This window comes from Muscardinus avellanarius (assembly GCF_963383645.1).
Source record: "Muscardinus avellanarius genome assembly, chromosome: 9".
Lineage (NCBI taxonomy): Eukaryota > Metazoa > Chordata > Mammalia > Rodentia > Gliridae > Muscardinus > Muscardinus avellanarius.
The window spans coordinates 4,623,961-4,631,979 of NC_137795.1; positions in this window are offsets into that span (position 1 = coordinate 4,623,961).

Below are 8,019 nucleotides of genomic sequence, written 5' to 3' on the forward strand. Positions count from 1 at the left end.
GGAAGAAGAGGGCAAAAGAGTGAAGAAATAGGACCTGGTCCATGAGGACCAGGGTGATATTCTAAATCAAAACCATTACAACCACAGCCCTTTTTATCTTCTATTTTGGGACAGGATCTTGCTCTGTTGTCCAGGCTGGCTTCAAACTTGAGCTCCTCCTGCGTCAGCCTCCCAAGTAACTGGGATTGATTACAGGGCAGGGATGTACCACTGTGTCAGTCAATCTGTGAGAGCTTTAAGGTTTGCTCTGCTGCTCAAAAGCTAAATTAGGGCGTAGTTCTTCTCAGACTTTGCAGTGCTGACTGGGCACCTGCCCTTGTGAGCGGGGAGGTGCTCAAGGCTAAAGCCGTGGAGTGTGTATTTGATTTCACTGGGCTCATTCTCTAGAAGCTGGTCTGACCCACAGGCTTGTGGCCCTGGGGGTACAGGATGTTAATGCTGAAGTCCCTTTAACCTTTATTCTCATAGTTCAGTGATTGTTGATAAACATCTGTTCTGGTGAAATTTTTCAACACACCCTAAGTCCTAAATTGGATGTCTCTATTAGGCTTTTAAAGTTATAGCTAACAAACTATTAAATAGCCTGACTCGATGGAAACTGAGAGAGGATAATCGCAGGTTTAAGGCCAGTTTCCGTAACTTAGTGAGACTCTCGGCAACTTAACAAGGCTGTTTCAAAATAAAAATCTGCACTGTTTCAAAATAAAACAGGGCCGGTGTGTAGTTAGTAGCAGAATGCCTCTGGGTGCAATTCCCAGTACCATAAAAATTAACCAATAGATACAAATAAATAAATAAACTATTAAATAAAATATAGTCTGACCTATCTTGACAAATGATGCGACACTTTCATGACCGGGAAGACCAACTTCCGTTTGAGAATCCCTGACCCCTGAGAATTTCTTCCTGGAGGCTGGCACTCTGGGCGCTCTCTGCTCATCTTATACTTCTACCTTTAGCTTCTTCTGGCCATCGCCCTAACCCAAGTAAGCAAATTCCACAACACTGTGAGGACTGATCAGGACAGCAGCCCTGACAGCATTATTAAAGATATGTACAGATGCACAGTGGACATTTCCTTTAGGCCATCCTTTCCTATGCCTTTCTTTGACATGATCTGTCGGGAATCCTGCCCGACAGCTGGCGGGGCTTGGCAAGATGATGAGTACCGGACGACTCGAACACAAACCCACGAGCCAGGAGTCAAGTCAAGCAAGATCTCATTTATTTCTCTCCAAGCAGTCCTATATATAGCACCAAGCCACGAGGGGAATTTCCATGAGAAATAGCCTAGCCTATCCGGGATAAAGATCACTAGCACGTAGTTTACAGCCAATCCCAGGCCAGTACATGAGCCATTCATGTGTGCGGAAAGCTCCTTTAAAGGTAGAAAGGGAAAAACCGCTCAGTCTCCCCACCCATAATGAATGGGGAAACCACGCCTTCCTAGCTTCCTCCAGGAGCCATCTTTGCCCCTTTTCTGCTGAATCACTTTAATTAAAGTTTTGCCTTAGGCCGTAAGCCGCTCAGGCCGAATCTCCTTAGGCGCTGTATGTACACACCCCATCAATGATCATAGCTCATAGATGACATTTTCAGGACGTATCTCAGAGAATATGACTTGGGTATGCATATAGTTTGGGCTTTGGGATATATTTATGTTGGTCTCAGCCATTTTGTATCTCGATATATTATTCTCTAAGTTTTACATAACACAAATAATAGTGTTTTAAGGTTTAAATAGCTGGGAATAAATTCCCTAAAATAGTCCCACTACCCCCTGTGCCAACTTAACCCTATACTGAGACACAAAGCTGCAGTAACAGAGGTCGGTTAGCACAGGAGTGTGTCCCATAACATCTGGCATGCATGATAAAAAGAAAAATTAGAAGCTACTCAGTTGAAAATTCTTCCAATGATCAAACTGTATAATTATAAGGGGCACTTTCATTGGTATTCATATCTGACCCAGAAGAAGTTTTCTCTGATCAGAAATGTATCGATAAGTCAGCATTTCAGAGTTTATGTGCAGCATCTATTTTTTTCTCTTTTGGATGCAATAATACATTCAACACAGCCAGAAAAAATATTATTTCAAGTGCCATTTGTGAATATATTCTGGAATGTTCAATAAAGCAAATGCAAAATTGCCAAATCTTGATTTGAACATATGTGAAGTGTATCTTCTTTGCTAATCATTAAATTTATTTGTATACACGCATACATAGAAAATGCAGATAAAACGATGGGCCATTAAACAAAAGCAATATTGTGATCAACTATAGTAGAGGAAATCTGACTTTTTACTATACTAAAATATTGCATACTATTATGTGAAGAGATGACAAATTAATATGTGGCCAAAATTTATAGGGAAAAGTATTTTAAAGTTGCCAGTATTATTGAAAATATATTTGTCGATCATTTGTTCATGGACAGATGAATGGATAAAGAAACGATGGAATACATACACAGTGAGGTTCTACTTAGCCATAAAGAAAAACAAAATTATGCCATTTACAGGAAAACGGGCCTAACTCAAGAACATCTCGCTAAGTGGGATTAGCCAGACTCAGAAAAACAAGGGCCACGTGTTTTCTGTCATATGTGGAAGCTGGAGAAAAAAGTAGAAAAGAAAAGAACTTTGTAAACATGAGAAAAAAGGTCATGAGAAGAGGTGAAGAAAACCAGGGAGGGAAGAGGGGAGAGAATAAAGGAGGCCCCCGGGAAGAAAAGAGCTCAGACAATGTTTGTATATAAACGCGTCACTGCCAATACTACCAAGCCCACGAGCACGTACAGCAAGGAGAGAGGAGGGAGAGGGCGGGACAGGAGGAAGCATACGCAGAAATGTTGCGTGCGTATATGAACATTTCACTTTGAATCAGACCATGATGTGTAACTACAATTCACCAATAGAAATTTAGAAGTCAAAAACATATTATAAAGCAGCATATTTTGGACTTCATAAAATGTGTAGCCTTTTCTACATTATTGAGACATCAAAAATATGTTGAGATTCTCTTTTTTCCTTTGAAACAAATATTTATTCAAGGTCTGATTTTGTAGTTTTCATCCTGCATTCTTTTTGTTAAAGTTCTTCCTCCCCACTAACCATAAAAGCATAGACCTGCGTCTGCCTTTGAGTGCAGGGTTGGAACAGATGAGCAAAGGTGGATGGTCCCAAGCCTAAAAGGTCCAGGAAAACAGGGACAACCAGAGAGTTTAAAAGGTTATCAGTCATTTTAAAATTCAGATTGGAATGCCTGAGCATTGAGTACAAGCCAATATATTCAGAGTCATAGAAAGAAAAAGTCAATATAAATTAATAAAATACTTAAATTGCAGATAATTTTTAATGGAAGTGCATTCTATATTCAAGTCCACACAGCAAAAAGAATTACTTCAACAACATATTTGGGTGCACATATCCTTCAGTTGACAGATAATAACCAGTTCATTTGTTATTGAAGGCCTTTTACTATTTTGTAGGAAAACAGTTAACGTGGTCCTCAAATTCTAAACAAAGCTGTGTCTCTTTAAAGCAAAGGGTTTATAAAAGCATAGATTCTAGTTACTCCCTGTGGAGGCAAGCCCTGCTTGAGGGCCTAGCATCTTCGTGACCTTGGGCCTAGCATCTTTGTGACCTTGAGCGGATGGCTCCCTCTTGCTGAACACCAGGTTTCACCCTTGTACACTGCACCAGCAGCAGCACCTGCCTCCTAATGTGAGATCTTACGGGTAAACACTGACAACTTGATCGGACCCAGAACCAGGGCTGTTCATCCTACCTCTTGCCTGCTCACAAAACACCTTCCTTATAAACCGTGATAAAAGGCAGCTCAATCAAGCCAGGGTGAGTTGCTATAAAACCAGAATCAGATGGGCGCCCAGCAAGTTTGGCTGAGCAAATTGCTCTGTCTCTAGCCTAGTCACACTGTGGCGGAAAACTCTGACAGGTCATGCGGTGTGACACTGACGGGGGAACAGAGCAAGCAGGATATTAGATTAGCCACGAGCTTAGCAAGTGATTGATGTCATCTGTAACCCTCTAGGATTTCTCTGCATTGCTGTGCCGACCAATTTAAAGCCCGGCGTTGATTCTCTCGGTCAGATGTTTGAATCCTACATTTACCCCGAGCATCTTCCATCCGCCTAACAAAATGTGAAAAAGAATGACAAAAACAGAATAAATCTCCGAGTGGTTAATTGTCATGGCAATAAAACTGAAATAGACTTGTCACGTGGTCGGAGTGCAAGATTCTAAGTTCTGGTACTGATTATTTGCAAATCAGTGTTTAAGAATTTTCTGCTTTAGTGCAATTCCACGGCGGACTAGCAAGTTGAGGGAGCAAAATATTAGCATTTCTTCATTTGAAAAATTTGCACTGAGCCTACCATAAAAGTGTTTTAGGAGAAGAAACATAAATACTATTCTTATGCAAAAAAAAAATTCTGTCGTTTTCAGCCTATACTCGATATCTAGCTAGAGAATAATGCATTAATTGCACAGCAAGTTCCAAAAAGTCCATAAAATTTCACAGATTCTCAAATTTCTTACTAAAACATAAAAGAACTTAATAGAAGTCATGTACGCTACATTCAGAAATTTAAAAACGAGTTCTTTTAGTGCCTCTCATACCCCATAATAAGCTTATATAAAAAGCTAACAGTTTCTTCAGTGTTGGGTCAGGAAATGTGATGTTAACAGGCCGATTTATGTTATGCTTCCTAATTAAAGATTCCCAGGATTTGACATGATCGGTCCTGTTTCATCAAACATATTTTCAAGCAACTGCACCCAGAATGATCACAATGCTACTGCCAAATTCTATTTTATTAAAGTATAGACATAAATAATAATGACTAACCCAGAAAGAAATATTACCCCAAAAAAAGGAAAGAGGAGGATTTCTCGGTTAAGATGCTGGGAATCCCGTGTTGTCATCACTTCCTCCTAAAATTCCATGGAGACGCAGGAAAGAGGTTTAAAAATTAAATGCACAGCAACAACGGAAATGTGGGAACTTGATAGTGAGAATGGACAATAATCTCTCAAATCGACAGCAGAAACAGAGAAGACACAAAGGGAACCTGCAGCAGCCACTTTACATCAAGGGGAGAACTTCCGCCGCCCAGGGGGGTCATAGCCTGAGCAGCCCAGAGGAGGCTGGGAAAAACCCAGCTGGTTAACCAGAGGAATGGGAATGTAAAGCCAAGTGGAGGCAGTTGCATGTCCCTGGGACTTCAAACTATTCCAGAATTCTGACCTCAGAGCCTTAGGAATTGTCAGTAGAAGCAGGCAGCACTTTTTTTTTTTTTATTCTATCTCTGAGCTACACCCCCAAGCCCTTTTATGTTTTTATTTTGAAACAAGTTCACACTAGGTTGCTGAGGCTGGCCTCAAAACTGCCATCCTCCTGTCTTAGCCTCACAAGTAGTGGTATTACAGGCAAGTGCCACCATGCCCAGCTTAGCAAACAGCATTCTAACACACGTATGGCCACTAAAAAATGGTCTCAGTAGGGGGAGAAAAGTCACCCGTGCCCTTTGAAAACAAAGCTGAGCCTTCTCCGCTGATGCTGTCTTCTTCCATATCAGAACACAAACTCACAGAGGCAGGAAGTTTCACTTGAGTTCAGGAAATACCTCTTCCTAACCGTTCTGCTTAAATTAGATACCGGCTGAGCCGGGTGTAGCGGCGCACACTTGTAATCCCGGCACTTGGGAGGCTGAGACAGGAGGATCGCGGTTAGTGGCCGGCCTCAGCTATTTAGTGAGGCCCTTTGCAACTCAGTAAGACCTTGTTTCAAAACAAAGACTAAAAAATAGGGCTGGGGGGTGTAGCTCGGAGGTAGAATGCCACTGGGTTCCATCCCCAGTACCAGGGGGGGAAAAAAAAAATTAGATACTAGCTATGCAAGGAGCGGACCACAAGGAATTGACAAATACCCTGGAAAACTTCAGCATGAAGGAGGTGCGGTAATTAGCAAGCAGAAGAAACTCTACCCAGAAAACACAGACTTAACACTGAACACAAACAAAAAAAGTTTCAGTTCATTATCCTCCGAGAGATCTGGGAAGCTCACATTCATAAACTTAGAAACAGCAGAGCAGGTACTATAAAGGCAAAAACAAACGGTGAAAGCTCTCTCATCAAATAAAGACAGATTACTAGGAGGAAAAAAGGACAGCCTTGAAGTGCAAAACGTAAGGCACTATTTGAATACTGTGCCCAACACTTCCAACAGAGCCCAGTCAGTCACCGTCTCTTCTATGAGAGAACACATCAAAAGAAGCTGTGTTCATATATGAATGGATGGGTGTGAATCTCGTTACAATGGATAACTACAATGCACCAATTCAAAATTCAAAATTAAAAAAAAAATCCTGGAAAAATAGGGGATGTGTTCGGGGCAAAGAGTCATTGAGTTGGGCTGCGCTGGAAGTTACGGAGCAGAGAGAATCGTGGGGGATGTTGTAGCAGTGTGGATTGTGGGAGAAACTGAGGCTGCCCCGGGGCCGGTGAAGAGTTGGCAGCTGGGCACTGCAGCCACACGGGGCAGATAGGAGCCTCAGCTGCCTTTATCTTTCTCTCGCTCTGATAAGAGCTAATCCCAGGAGAGCCTCTAAGTACAACAGAAAACATCTGGCTGGATATCTAAGTGTAGGAGCAAGAGCAAAGCGCTTGCTAACAGCTGCAGCTCTCTGCAGGTTCAGAGCAAAGGATTCAGGGAGGCTGCCAGGCCCACACTGGAAGAATGTCCCATCGCGGGCTAAGAGACACTTGAGTCTAAGGAGCTAACTAGCCGTAAGCGAGGACACTCATCTATATTCTAAAATAATTCCCTCCCGAGAGCAAACAATCCTGCCCAAGCTAGACTTTAAGTAGAATTTTTTTTCAATGTCTAATTCACATGAGTGTGTGTGTGTGGGGGGGTTATTTCCAAGTGTAGACAATCAGGTGACATTTACACTTCTGTCATTGGTGAGCACAATAATGGTGCCGTGCCGGTAAGTGTTTCACAGCTGGCTCTGCAGGGAGACTGCCTCAGTTGTTGTTTTTTTCCACTTTGGAGACTGTGAATACTCTCACCAGGGTCAATTTCAGGCTACCAACGTAACACCACTGCATGCAGTGTCGGAAGGGTCGTAGGGGCCAGGTCCGTTATGTCCCTGCACGTAGATCACAACCATGTTGACATTTCCGCTTCCCGTCTTGTTTGTTACCTGCTATAATTTTTCTGACCTCATGTGAACCCTCCAGAAATCAAACATCGAAAAACGTTTTCTCTGGGACCTTTTTTTTGAAAATTAGCCAGCTCACTGTCAGCATGCTTTGAAATCCACTCGCTTAATTCTTGCAACCTTTGGAATGGAACTCCATCGTTTAAATAGGAATGTAGGTGAAAACATAGATACATGTCCAAGAGAATGACCCATGGAAAACTCAGTCTCAACCCTATTAAAATGACACAGAACAGGGAGAAAATCCCTCTCTGCTTCTAAAAAGCCGGAGACAAATCTGGACGCTATTCCACTATTTTCCCAGAGCTGGAAAGAAAGTAACTAGTTCATAAATTCCATCAGGAGCTTGGGGATTTTTGATGTAATGAGTTTTACAGTTTCAGAGGAGAATGCTTTGCTAATAATTATGTAACAGTAATTAAATCTGAAAAAGGCTGTACTCTAACTATGTTGATTTATTGCGGCTCCTACAAAGTGCTCCTTGAGCGTGTATCGGAGTATGCGCTGACTCCCTCCCGCTTTCTTTAAATTTTCACAGAGCACTGGGTCACAGATGGTCTGAGCTGCTCTATTTTCCCTATTAAATTCCTAATAATCTTTTTCTGAGGCTGAGTCATGGAAGCCTGGGGATTTCTCATTTTAATTAGAAGGTTTAAGGAGCTAACTCTGTTTGAAATTTTCTCCTAGGAGGAATGGGTGCAGGTGATCCTATTCAGAAGAATGACACCGAGCCGGGGCCGGGACCACATTTCCATATTAGATTGCAGATCA